The 15614-nt window shown below is 31.4% G+C and overlaps 1 protein-coding gene across 1 annotated transcript in view; it reads left to right on the plus strand.

The window, feature by feature from the left end:
• The window catches only part of LOC143198751 (uncharacterized), a 292680-nt gene that overhangs the window by 34093 nt on the left and 242973 nt on the right, over positions 1 to 15614 (plus strand). Inside the window, exon 2 of the mRNA XM_076408252.1 lies at positions 13151 to 13336. The gene's annotated coding sequence lies outside the window, so the exon portion shown is untranslated. The remainder of the gene's footprint in view (positions 1 to 13150; positions 13337 to 15614) is intronic.

The following is a 15614-nucleotide window of genomic DNA, read 5'->3' on the forward strand; positions in this document are numbered from 1 at the left end:
TTTGCGTGTTGTCTCAGCAAAATAAAGCTAAAATTTCTGCTGTGAGGGGAAAAAAACTGGACTGTAACTAGATGTAGTTGACTAAAAAAAATTAAATTGGGTAGCGGAAGTATTAGTATATAAAACATTCACACAATATTAAAATTTTTCTGTGATAAGCTAAAATATTCTGTGAAGCAATGTATTTTGGCATAATGTTTGAATTTTAATTATAATTTTGTTAATTATTATAAAATAATATGAAAAACCTACCTATCTTTATTTATGTTAACACAAAATTATTTTTGGATTCCAATTGTTACAAAATTTACAATAAGATTTCACCTACTAAATTCTATATGACATGTATATATTAAATATTATAAGAAATAACTATTGCTTACTAGAAAAATTGTTGAATCTAGGAAGAAGTTTACAATGCTAGGAATCTAATTGAACTAAGAGTCATAAAAACATTTAATATATCTGTTGATATTGAGTATTAAATTAAATTAAGCTAAACTGATGGTATTATGACAATGTGACATTTAATAATAATCAATTTTCAGTGTTTGTGTGTTTGTAGAAAGTTGGCTAAGGAATCATTGCACACCACAGGTCAATTGAAAAGTCCCCGGCCTGATACATATATGGCGCTACTATAATTAAATCAATATGTTTTTTAGTTAGCCTAAGTTTTAGCTAATCCTCAAAAGATGCGTGTATAAATTTGACAGTTGTCGGATAATTAGTTTGTGAGTTATAGCATTTTGAGTGAAGCAACTTTTGTTACTGTGAAAAAAATGGACAAAAAGGAATTTCGCGTGTTGATAAAATATTACTTTTTGAACAGAAAAAATATCGTTGAAGAAAAAACTTTTTTTTCCGGACACTGCTCGAGGAAAATCAATCACTAAGGATTGATATGCTAAGTTTAGACGTGGTGAAATGACAACCGAAGACGGTGAAGGCAGTTGACGCCCAAAAGAGGTTGTTACCGACGAAAACATTCAAAAAATTCATAAAATGATTTGGAATGACCGTAAATTGAAATTGAATGAAATAGCAGACACTCTAAGGATATCAATTGAACGTGTACATTATATCATTCACGAATATTTGGGTGAAAAAGGTCTGTGTAAAGTGGATGCCGCGCGAGCTCACTTTTGACCAAAAACAACGATGAGTTGATGATTCGGAGCAGTGTTTGAAGATGATCAAGCGTAATAAACCTGAGTCTTTGTGTCGATATGTGACAATGGATGAAACATGGCTCCATAATTTCATTCCGAAGTCCAACTGACAGTCATCCGAGTGGACTGCACATGATAAACTCACTCCAAAACGTGGGAAAACGCAATAGTCGGCTGGCAAGGTTATGGCGTTTATATTTTGGAATGCGCATGGAATAATTTTCTTTGACTACCTTGAAAAAGGAACGACCATCAACATCGACTAATACATAGCGTTATTGGACCGTTAATGGGACGAAATTGATGATAAATGGCCGCATTTGAAGAAAAAAAAGTAGTGCTTCACCAAGACAATGCACCATGTCACAAGTCAGTGAAAACGATGGCAAAATCCATAAATTGGTCTTCGAATTGCTTCCTCATCCATCGTATTCTCCAGATCCGGGCTCCAGAGACTATTTCCTGTCCTCCGATCTCAAAAGAATGCTCGCAGAGAATAAAGTTTCGTCGAATGAACAGGTGATCGCCGAAACTGAGGCCTATTTTAAAATAAACAACAAATGGTACTACAAAAATGGTATCGAACAGTTGGAGAGTCGCTATAATCAGTATATCACTTGTCAGTCTATCACTCACGCATTCTACATAATTCCCTTACGTGGAATAAAATAAATTAATTTTGCCAAAAAAAAGTGTTTTACTATGCTAGGCCGGGCACTTTCCAATTGACCTGTTAATTAAATATCGTGAAATCGATTATTATCATATTAACCAATAGGATATATTTAAAAAATAGTAGTTGCAAAAAATGTATAACTAAACAACCTACAAAATACAGATGAACTGTATATACAATGACTATGGAGATATATGGACTATAAAATCCAAAAATTTGAGGATATAGTAATAAATATTTTAACAAATATTGGTGTCCAAGAATGTTAAAAACTTAAAGACGTCTATGAAACACTATATGTTGTGAAACTTCATTCCGATGAATGATGAATTCCTCATGGCAAATAACGTTCTGTAAGTCCAAAGAAGATCGAAGACAATCAATTACGGCTTTTGAAACAACGATAGCTTAGTTGCTGACGAATTAACTGTTTCCAGATGTTATGTGCGATGAGAAAGACCCAAAAAGAGACTGCCTCGCGATTTGACTGAAAATGTCATTTTGGTCCATTTTAACATAGTGGTTTCAGTGGTTTCATTGCTTTCGAGGAGAGCCATTCACATTGACACTGAAGCGGTATATTGTAATACATATGGTTAATGACACTGTGATATCTACCGACGTCAATTGAACAAATTGAATAACGCAATATATGTCGATACATGAAAAAATCAATAATGATAATTACATTTATGATGGTTCTCAATCTGACAATAAAAGAACAAAGTCAAATTGTATTATATCTAAATATAGTCGAGTTATTTCTAGCGACCAACTAAAGACCAGCATTTATGGTGTTGTTGATTATGAATTACTAATACCGGTCCAAGCCTTTTTATTACATTATTTACATTCTTATAAAGTGTGCACACAATAGCTCTTCGCAACTTATATCATTCCGCTATCACCATATTCACATGATTTCGCTTAGTCGGCTATTTTATTTAAAATTGCTCTTATTGCTTCTTGTAGTATGTTTACATAAGTTAGATTTTTGTAGATGTCCTCTACATTAGTAGATGTCCTCTACATTAATATTAGATTTCTATGCGCAACACAATAATTGCACACAATAAGTTCACATTGGCTTCAAGATTTATTTGTATAATAATAGTTTATTTAGGAGTATTAATTCGTATTTTTACCCAAGTTGTTTCGATTTGTTAGTTGTAGGTAAGCTATCACATCTGCTAGCAATCAAAATTCAATATTTCAATTCTTGATCAAATGTTATTTTTTGCCAATTCAGAAAATATTTGATTTTTCGCAATTCGAATTTTCTATTTGAATTGTATAGCCAGTTAATGTAATACCAGCTGGCGTTCTGTTTTGTTGTCATTTTTTCTTGCTTTATATTGTGCTGGTAAGAGCTCATTAAGCTGTAATCTTGGAGTATTGTTCCATGGTAGTTTTTGTAAAATGTCCACAGAAAATTCGTCCATGTCGAGTTATTCAATTGTTTACAGTGAAACATGTAGGATAACATTTTCTTCCATATTAAATATATTAGGTCTGTTTATCATTTGCATTTTTGTTTATTAGCTATTATAAATGGGACATATTAATTATTTTATCGGTCAATGTCAAAATAGTGGTCGAATAATCTAATAATAGATAGGTCATAATTGTCTTTAATTTTTATATAATTGGTTGGTATGTATCTCAATATGAAGAAGTCAATTAGGTCTGGTGTTTTGTTCAATATAGTCAGTATATTGCTTTGCCAGTATATTGGCACAAAGTATTTTACACATATCTCACTAGTGTTTCAGAAATTATATAAATGTCTATTTGTTGGTTTAACAAAAATATTTCTAGCTCGTGGACATCTCATCTTCTACAAATTAACTCTTTTTAAAAATGTCTTAATTGTTTCTTCTTGTTTCCCCTTTTTTTCGTAAGATTAACTGTAATATATTGTTTATTGAATCAAATTTAATTTCAGTTATTATAATTGGTTGATATTTGCCTTTAACTATCTGTGCATAACTGTTATCTGTTATGTTATATTTACAACACCATAACAAATTAAAACAACATATATTTGAAATATTTCGACACTAAAATATCATATAAGCAAATCTAAAACATAATCAAATTACTAAAAATTATTACTCGAGTTAATAGCAAAATATAAAATAAAATTTTAATGAACAAGAGAATGAAAATCAAAAAAATATTTAATTTTATAAAGGAATTAAGACCTTATCGCGAGAGGGTACAGGGATGAAACTATTAAAAATAAAACTGTGATAACTGTACAGGAAATAGGATTAAACAAGGGAGCTACCGTTCAAGAGAAGGTTTTAGGGTTTAGAGACGACCACACAGAAGGTTTATACTTAAATTTAGTAATTTTTGGTTGGAGCCATCTACTTTAATATTATTTCCTCAATACTAAGTCGAAATGCGTTTCTTGAACGTTAACCTTATGAATTACGTTTAACGCAATGTGATAAAATTAAGTCTTGTAAATATAATCTGAATAATAATATTGTTACAAGCTATGATAATAACATTGGATATTATGATTACAAGTTGAAATTATATGGTGTATAAAATATTAAAATAATTAATAAAATAAATTATTGATGTAAACGTATTTGAATCATGCCCTTTTAAGTTTATAATAATATTGTTGATTTTTGTATTTCCATTATTTAGTTTTTAGTGGAAATGCATCTTGATCGACGTACAGACAATGTTATAAAACGTACATATAATATAGTTTGAAATCGTAATGGTGATTTCCTTTAAATAATAATAATAATTATAATAATATATTAAGTATGGCCAGTGGTTAAAACCTTCTAATCAAATGTTTCTCACTATATATAATAATATATAATGCGTATATCCAGAAATCCGATTTCCATTCAACAATTTCCTGCCTTTCCTACACATCTCTTTATATATGTCCTCGAGTACACCAGAATTGTCTAAATCACCCCAACCAAAGATCAAAAGAATACACAAAGGAGTCACGCAAGTTCAATGGTGATAGAGCAATTGCATGGAGATGATATTGCGCAGGAAGCTAGGGCCCACCACAGCAGAATTGATAAGATATTTAAAAAATAGACAGTATCCCCAAATGAAAGTACGATGCGCAGTATATTGTTAGAAATCTACAAGAAAAAACACTCTGATCTGAAATTTAATATAACGAACACTGGAGCCTCGAGCTTAATGCTTTTAATGCTTCTAAATATCTGGGATAAGTTAATGTTCCTTTGGAGGGAGTCAGAGAGCATTCTGGCTAAACAAAATAATATTATAACAAAACTTATATTACGATTTGAATGAATCTAAACATAGATGAAATTGAATGACCGAATATGTTAACTACTCATGAAATTATTTTTTATCTGAAAGGATCACATCATTTTATTATGTCTACATTTCTGTATATATCTACTACGAGTTGTCTGTCTTCATCCCTTCTTCGACACTCCTTACTCGCCATTTTTGATTCGGGAGTGTAATTATGAACCAACGTCTTGTTATAAGTGACAATTTGCTTCAAAAAACCTCCCCTTCTTGTTGAAACCGATTCAGATATATTTCGCTAATATCCCACCTGAGCTGTTTTGATTTTTGGCCAACAAACAATTTTTGGAACCCAGTGGATATGGGGAAACCGTTAGGAGATACGAGGGCCCTACGGGGACTTGGTTTTATTATCACCACAAAGACCTGGGAATCAATGACTTAATTGTGCGACAAAAGAGTCACAGCGATTTTGGATATTAGAGAACGAGGCAGTGTGTCGATGCTGTGATTAAAGTATAACCGGGTTTGGCCAGATGGGTTGGTGGCATGTAATAATTGAAATATCTTCTAAAGGGTTTATTCTCGAAGACCTGAAGGCGATCCATATGATAAGGTAGGACATACTGAGAGTAGACACAAAATATAACGACGGATCGACTTCGTATCTTGTACAGTAGACATTTTATGGGAAGAGGTAGTCTGTTGGACTTGTTAATCACGGAAACAGTGAGGCTTTTGAATTTACTCTTGGTTTTGGAGAGTCCATCTGAACCTTTTATCGAGGAGTATATGTTATTAGATTAATACTGGAATGTATATAGCCCGTTCCAGTGATGAGATTGGGTATAACTGGTCATATGGGTTTGAAGTTAGAGACTGAAAAATAACATTAAAAACCATTGTAAAACATTTGAATACAATATGTCCCATGTAATTGACTAAAATTAAATTCATAAAAATTAAATTAGATTTTCTGTCATAGAATACTTATCATGTGCAATTGAATTTTCGTTAAAATCATTGCCAATCTTAGGTGCAGTTTGCACTACCTTCATGTCTATTTGAAAATTTAACAACAGCAACCTTAACCAAAATAAGATATTTGGGATTAATCAAATTACTATGTTCACAAAACAAACAATTTAATGAATTACAAGAAAGGTTATCAGTAATAAAGCTGTATCAATTATATCTTTTATATTGAAATATAAAAACTTTCTTGTAATCCATTTTGGGTTATTACTAATGCATATGTACTTTTGGTACATAACTCCTCTATTTGTATGCTTAATGCCTATTAACATAAGATTAAATGTAAGTTACTTACGTCAATATATTTTATGCCAAAATACAATTTTTATCTTAAACACTTTGTATTTTAAGACCCATCTAGAAGATCGTTTTTCAACCTAAAATATAAATATGGATTTTCTCGGCTAAAAGTCAAGTAATGGTATCTATTAAGATTGTTTGGATCTATCAAGAAATCGTCCATACGTCATTTACCACCTAAGAGAATTTCTTGCTGTTCTATTTTATATAAAGTGAAAAATCACTTCATCTGTCTATATATCATCAGCCAGATATGATCAGATTAAGATCTAATAGTTAAAATAATTTAAAAATAATTGTTCACTTAGGATATATAACGAACTGACTGAAAATAAAACAATAGGGAGTAACAGACACCGAAAGCAATCTCCTTTCATGATAACGCAAGGCTACAGTTACAACAGTTGCAGTTCGAAAGAAAGAAAGTTCTGCCGTACTCAGTCTACTCAGTAGACATAGTGAATTTTGATTACCCCTTGTTCAGATTATTGCTTGATTGCAGCATAGCGTGGCAGTTTACGGTTTAGCAATGTCTGGATTGCTGCTAAGCTAATATCGTTATTTCGATACTATATCGCCATGTTTCCATAAAGATGGAAAAGGTTATAGAAAATGACGGAGAATATTTTGATAAATATATATGCTACCAATTTTTCTCTATAAAATTATTTTTAAAGTCAAGAAATGATACACACAAGAACTTAAGGACTTAATTCGTGATTATTAAAATTGTTAAAATTAAAATTGTTCTTATATTTGTTAGTAATTAGCATAATTTTAAATCTGTAATAATCTTTCTTGGTCATCCTGTATTTTAGCAAAATTATACATAATAAAAAGCCTAATTTATCAACGTGAGTTTAGTTACCAAAAAAATATCCGGAGAAGACCTCATGTTATTGTAACTCCTTAAAAATTATTTCACAGACTTAGAATAGTTTAAATATGTATCTCTAATAATACAATTATGGTTAAAATAACCATTTTTTTTTTGTTTTATTCATACAAAAGTAAGAAGTAATTATTATTTTGAAATATACCTTCTTTTACTTCCTAACTATCAAGGGAGAAGTTGCCTCCATTTGTTTTAATATAGCTGCTATGAATCTGACATAAAATATCCGGTTACTGTAACGTCGATATATCTAGTAGTCTTTACGTAAGCCTTAGGCATTTTGGCATGATCGAAATTATAAATCGCTACGAAAATGGAAACAGATAAGTCGGGTCTACACATTCGACTGGCGCTTTAAATTGCATACAATATAATAGGAATAAGGAATGTTATATAAGATTCCATTTTATGAGAATATTTCGTAATATATTATATCTTTTGTATACCAAAGTGAAGATATAATTTTGGAAATGTTACTGGGACGTAAAACAAATATAAATTCAAGCAGTGTCACATTTGAAGTTTTTCTAACTAGCAGCTTTGTTCAAAAAATATGAGTATTCACGGACAAATATATAATATCACCTACCATATATAGAAATGGAAATAAACTTGGAATAAATGAATTAATAGAATCCTATATAGGGTCGGCCATCTATTGATTTCTGTCTGATAGTAACGAAACTATAAATCCCGTAATATAAATATAAATATTCTAAAATTATTGTTGATTCTTTATTCAAGAGAAAATATTATAGTAAGAATCTGAGTTTACACTAACGCTACTTTTACATGAGCGTTATCGGAAAAGCACTTTAAGGTTCCCTCTTCATCGGGCATATTAACAGCTGAACTACAAAGCTCTAAGGTTTTTGTAGAATATACAATTACATCTTATAGTGATCGCTTCCAACTTGACGAGCTCCCTGGAAAGCCTTAATTCGGTACAACCCCATCATCCATTGGTATCACTCATCCGTGAAACACGTTGAATTACACTCGTTATAGGTTCTAGAGGAATATCGCGTTGTATCACTTTATCTGAAATATAGTACGGAGCATCAACAATGGCACGCAACACCTTATTTTGGAACCGTTGAATGATGGATATATTAGATTTGCTAGCGGTACCCCATAGTTGGATTCCATATGCCCAAATGGGTTTGAGTATAGACTCATACAGCAATCCTTTGTTATCTAATGATAACTTGGATTTGCGCCCGATGAGCCAATACATTTGATATAATTTTAGTCCCAGTTTTTTCCGTTTAGAGAGTATGTGCTTCTTCCAAGTTAGGCGTCGATCTAACTGCATACCAAGATATCTAACATGCTCTGCTTGGGGGAGTTGATGATGATTGATGTTCACTGGTGGACATGTTCTTCTACGCAGGGTAAACGTTATATGCGTGGATTTTGTTTCATTGGCTTTAATGCGCCATGTCTTCGACCATAATTGTATTTTCTTCAGGTGGGTTTGTAGGTTTATTGATGCTGTGACTGGATCTTCATGGGATGCTAAGATTGCTGTATCGTCTGCATATGTTGCCACAGTAGATAGTTTTGTTGTGGGCAGATCAGCCCTATACAGAAGATACAGTACTGGACCCAGTACACTACCTTGCGGAACTCCTGAATATATGGGATTTAATTCGGTATGTTCATCGCCTTGATTTACAATTAAATGTCTATCAGTGAGATGCGATTTTAGTAACTGATAGTCCGGATGAGGGAGAAGTTTCTTTAGTTTAACCTGCAAGCCCGTATGCCATACTTTGTCAAAAGCCTGAGATATGTCTAGAAAAGCAGCCGAACAATATATTTTAACATTTATGTCAGCGTTTATTTGGTTTACAAGTCTATGCACTTGTTCTGTAGTCCCATGCTTATTGCAAAAGCCAAACTGATGTTCTGGAATAACTTTTAATTTTTCTATTATATAGTTTAGCTTTTTTATGTATAATTTCTCGAAAACTTTCGAGATTATCGGTAATAAACTTATAGGTCGGTAGGAGGTCACATCTTCTTTTCTGATAGTTCTTTTAAAATTTTGCCAGTAATTAAGTCATAACCAGGAGACTTTTTAATATTAATCTCTCTCATTATTGTATGTTTAACTTTTTTGATCGTTAATTTCTCGTGCGGTAAATCCATTTGAAATGGCGAATCTAGAAAGCTAGTAATTTTATTTTCCTCATCTTTATGTAGCTGAGACTGGAAAGGTTTAAAAATATTTTTTAAGTGTTTTGAGAAAATGTCGGCCTTGTCTTTATTGCTTCTCGCCCAATTATTTTCGTTTGTTTTAATAGGTGGGTTATGCTGCTGGGATCTCCTAAGCTTTTTTGTTGCTTTCCACAACGAATAGTCTATAGCCTCAGTTGATGTCAAGTTTTCTAGGTATTCTTGAATGCCTTGGTTTTGTTCAATTTGGATTAGTTCTTTCAGCCCTTTTATTGCCCTATTAAATTTTCTTTTATTCTCTTCAGTCCTTTGCTGTTGCCAATTTCGTCGTAACTTTCTTTTTTCTGCTATCTTTTTCTGTATTGTACATGATATATGTGTATTTTTCTAGGAAATATTTCACTGTTAGGTGTCGCGGAATATGCTGCCTCCTGTATGTTTTTTGTAATATTTATTTCAGTCAGTAACGGTAAGTTTAGAGAGATGTTTAGGTCTAAATTTTCTCTAAATGAGGGCCAGTTAGTTCTATTATTGAACAGAGAAGGGGGTTTATCTTTGATGGTAATTTTTGAAGAAATTGTTACTATTATTGGTGAATGATCAGAAGACAGGTCGAAACATGATTCTGCCTGACACTTTTTTGGATCAATATGTTTTGTAATACAGAAATCTATTGTATCTGGTTTTTTATTTCTGTCTGAAAGCCAATATGTTGGTTCACCAGTAGAGATATGTTGTAAGTTATCTGTCCTTATTGCTTTTAGCAGTTCTCTACCTTTTGAGGTTATTATTCTTGAACCCCACATTAAATGTTTTACATTATAATCTTCTCCGGCTATAAATCTATTACCTAGCGTACTGAGGATTTCTTGAAATTGTTCTGCCTTGTTGTTATGTTTGGGTGGGCAATAAATCCCAGAAATTGTTAATGGTCCATGGACTTCCTCTATGGTTATACTGGTGGCTTGGTCTTTGCGGAATTTTTCTTTTTCGAAATGCTTTATATCATCTCGAATTATTATGGCTGTACCTCCATGTGCTTTATCATCAGGGTGATAAAGTTTATATTTAGGAATTTTCAAATAATGTTTTTCCGTAAAGTGTGTTTCGGAAACCATCATAACGTCAATATTTTGTTCAGTTACGAACATTTTTAGTTACCTGGCGTGTTGCTGGTGCCCATTGGCATTCCGGACGGCGATTTTGTAGCTATTAGTTTGAGGCATTAGGCAAGTTTGCTGACGACGGTTGTGAGTAGACCAAGCATCGTACTCATTTGATCCATTAGTTTGGCTATCATGTTTTCTAATCTAGAGATGTTGCTAGTTTCAGTAGGTTGAGATATCGTCTCTCGATTTTGTGCTGAACCATTTTCAACCATTTGGGCATTAGTTATGTCTGGTTAACTTGGTCTGGTGGGTAGACTGGTAGGTGTGGATTGTTTTTGTTGCTGTTGATGCTTTTTCTCCCTTAAAGCAGGATAGCGTTTCTGTTGTAGTTGCTTGTGAACTGCGCAACCCTTGTAAATCGCTGGATGATTTCCGCTACAGTTAGCACATTTCACTTTTTCATCGCTAACTTTACGAGTACAATCTCCTGTTTTGTGTTCTCCTGCACATTTTACGCATCTATATGATTTGCGACAGTAAGTCTTTGTGTGCCCGTGCGCTTGACACCTTGTGCATTGTGGTATAATTCTTTTTATATGTGGTGATTCGCATTTAATAATATTATTTTCCAATTTGTTGATTCATACAACGCCTTATTATTTCCATTAGGTTTTATATCAATATAGAACATAGGCAGAGGTTTTTTTTTCGTGCGATGTCGTATATTGTGAACATTTACGACCTCGTGGCCTTGTTCACCTAGGGCTACCTTGATGGTGTTAAAGTCCGTTCCGTGATATAATCCTTTTCACACGAATTTAAATGTTCTCTCGGATTTTGGCCTGAATGTATGGTATTGGGTGTTTCTTTGATCTAATTCTTTTACGAGAACTTTAAAGTGATCCGCTTCGAACAATTGGATTTTAAATATTTCATAGCTCAGAGTTTTAATTGTGTAGTTCGTAGTAATGGTTTTCAATAGGTCATGGATGTGCTTTATTACCCCTACCTTATAGACTGTTATTGATGGTGGTTTGGGAACAACTTTTCAGGGCTTGGCTGTATATTCTCTTCAATTTCTTTCGACAGGTTGCTAAAGCTGTTTTTTTGTCTCTATCGGTTTCTGTAACCAATAGTCACTGATTCTTGTTTGTTTGCTCGTGATTTCTTCTTCTAGACTTCTCAATCGTTTTTTGTTTATGACTGTAGTCCATTCTGATGGTGGAGTTTGTGTTATTGCTGATTGTTCTAATCTTATATCAAAGTGTGCAGGTGATTTGGTTGACTCGCTGTGGTTTGCCATTTTTAGATGCTTAATGTTTTATTTTATTTACTTCCAGAGGATAAAAAAATAAAATAAATACATTGTTTATTTCACGCAATTAATTTTTCACTTACGTTATTTTTTGCACTAGTTTTTGACCAAAAATACTATAAATGAATTTCAAAAGAACTGTTGTAAAATAAGGGGAAATAATTTTAAAACACTAATAACAATGAGATGCAGTCTTTTTGTCTGGTCACGTAAACACGTATTCACTACATTTTAGGTCTGCTGGGAGACGGATAGCAACATCTGTTATGCGTTTTTAACACTCACTTAAATAACCATAATAAAATACTGTGTTTTTTTTAAAGAAAGGTATCTTTCTAGAGCTTGGAGCGTATTGAAAATACGTCTTCACCCTACGAAGGTTGGAACCGAACTATTTAGGAGATAAATTACTTAAATAATTAGTAAACATGTTACTCGTCATATATAATCAGGGCTGTGTTTTATTTTGTTTTTTAATTTAATTATAAAGCCTTTAAATTTTTGCACACGTTTAGTGCACCAGCTATAAATTTTAAAGTCTCTTTATGGTAGCTATTAATATGACCAACAGATAAAAGCTGTAAAAAGCTATGGGAATATAAAAAACATATTGGGTTGAGTTTGATAAACGAATACTATTAATGTTTGTTCACCTTAAGCTGCTGTATTACATACATTTTGTTTCATTGTAGAATTTATATATAAAGTTGCTGTGATTATTAGGAAAGGTGAAGTTGGTTGCGTCGAGTAATGACTGACATCCTCTGGTTGAAGTGTTAAAAATGTAGTGTAATGTAGTAAGAGTGTAGTTAATTTATGTACTAAACAAACGGATTCGCATTTGTTCACCAAAATACCGATTTTAGTGTAGCGCAAGAAAAGTAGTTATGAAAATTTTTAGACATAATAGTTTAATAATTCGCAAGCGATATTTAATATTATTCAAACTTTGCAAACTTAACTACTAATAATTAAAAAATTATGAATTTTAGAGTTTTCATAATTTTCCTGTTAAGTTTCATCTTCTGCAAATTATTGTACTTTAATAATACCTTTTTATTATTTTAAGAATATATTAAAATATATACAACAAAAAAGAGGCTAATATTTGTAGAAACAATAAATACATTATTTTGCATTATTTTTATCATAATATTAAGCCTATTTTTTATATTAATTACTAATATTTTGTTTCAGATTTTCCTAAAATGCATCATACGCAAGATACCAAATCTCACCAGAGTATTCCAAATTTCTACCTTCATTTGACTAGAATAAACTTTTCAAAAGAAACGAATAGTTTCCGTCTTTGTTCGAGACCTATTTGTCATTTACGGCTGTCATCTGTCAATCTGTAGAACTTCGAAACATTTTCGTCAATCGGTAAGTCTTTTACGCCATGTGTTTTGCTTAGTTTGCAATTGGTTGTATTGGCGGATACTAATTTTAGATATTGTATATACATGTATTAGTACTCAGATTCTGGATAAATTATTGACAAATATCCGTAAAATTTCATAGGGTATAGTTAAAGTTAGTTTCTGCCAATCTATATGTTAGAATATGAGAGCTGATTCCACATATAGATCTTTTCAATTAAATTTATTAGAGTATGCATGTTTTTAGATTTTTAAGTTATTTTATAACTATAGAAGTTAATTTTAATAATGTTACAGACAGATTGTTAATTTATACTAATGGTATTTTTACAGAAGATGTATTATTAAAAAACAAACCTTTTATCAAATATAGAAAGCTTACAATATTAAAAATTAAGCTGATAATAAGGAATGACAATACTATTAATACCATTTAAATATGAAAATATAATCCTATTAAATTATTAATGACTATATTAAGTATTAAATAAGGACAATTATTACTCCTATTAATAAATATTATATACAACCTTAACCTAAAAATCCAGCTATTGTTTTTTCCTCTGCAAAACAAAGACATTTTCTTTCGAGAAAAATACGTTTATTGTCACACGTTCACATTAGATAGCTTTTTGCTGATTTGACATATTAGGTTGCCTTGAACTTTCCTTAGTCTTTTGCCTTGCCGTTTTTAGAGCGTCTATTTTGGTTTAACTCTTTTCGAGGCATGTTATTCGTTCTCGAGCGGTAACATTTAATTTGTACATTTATTTATACCGGTATTGAGTAAGTCTGATAATTTCTAAGGAACTGGATTAATCCCAGTTTTTTTTCATCATGCGACTTCGATGCTTTTGGACTTTATTTCTTAATGTTATGAATAATAAGTAAATATCATATTATATGGTTGATGTTTCATATATAGAATGATGGAGCAAGACTTCTGAAGTTGATATGATTTGAAACAATGCTTTTTGATGATGTAAGCAAAATGTTTGGAAATGTAACTTTTTAGTTGGTCTAGGTTAGCTGATAGAAGCATTAGAATGATTTCTTACAATGAATATATTTCGAGACGAAAACATAACTTTTGATTGGTCACACATTTACATAATTGAGATATTGGAAAATATATTTGTAACCTTTATAGTATTAATTACCAAAAATTATTAAATATTACAAAAATTGTTACTAAAAATCATTTTTACTTTAAATTTCTACCTCAAAAAGGCTTTTGAGACTTTTATTACATAATTCATCGGTATAAGAATAGAATCGTTTTGCAACATGTTATATCTATAGAAAAAAATAACAATTGGAAGGGGTAATATATTGTGGATATTGAAGAGTGGTGAGGATTTACTTAAGTGCATCTGAGTTATTTTCATAGATTCTGCAACTTGGTATCTCAAAATCTCCAAATCTACTTTTTTCAAATATAAATATGGTGTTATTTTTAAAAAGTTATTTTTATAACGTATTTTTCTCGAAAGAAACTGCTTTTGTTTTGCAGAGGAAAAAACCATAGCTGGATTTTTACGTTAATGTTTTACTTAGATAGGGGATTATTGATCATTAAGGGAAGTTTAAAAATTGCATTATACATGTCACATAATTCTAAATTATATTGATATTATATTATATGATATAACTACAAAAGTTTGCTATATATAATCGATAATCAACTTATTGGAAGCATAGGTACTCTAAAAAAATGACAAATAACAAATATTCAGAAGAGAGATGAAAAAACAGTATTCTAATAATGAAATTTAGCTAATATTAAGTTTGACCCAGATGGGCTTTTCAAAATTTGGAATTGTTACATTTCATCCATATTTTTGGTTCTGGAAAATCGGCTTTGATGACAATCAATGCTACATTCGGCATATCTTTGAAATATGTATTTATACATTTCGTATCTTACTTATACGCATAAATTAAATAATTACGATAGAGCCACAAGCTTTTCATATTGGCGAAAATATTGACAGGCAATTTTTGTGTTAAATTTGACGAAAACTTGGCATTGAAATTTCCATCTGAAACGACAAAATCATGTTCATCAAACGAATTTTTTTTCAATCCTTCATTTTCATTTCCCTTATCGCTTTTTATTTTCTTCTTTTAACGGTAATAGTTTATCAAGTTTGGGTATTGTATATTTGCAGTTTTTTATCTTCATTGCCCGTTTTTTTCTCTTTATTTTTCTTCTATTTCTATTAATTTATTTTTGGGCGTGTCAACATTTTGATGCTATTTTATTTTTGATATAATTTTGT

Source organism: Rhynchophorus ferrugineus, unplaced genomic scaffold, assembly GCF_030347505.1.
Source record: "Rhynchophorus ferrugineus isolate W39M unplaced genomic scaffold, kcgeb_rfMv2 rfM1, whole genome shotgun sequence".
Taxonomy (NCBI): domain Eukaryota; kingdom Metazoa; phylum Arthropoda; class Insecta; order Coleoptera; family Curculionidae; genus Rhynchophorus; species Rhynchophorus ferrugineus.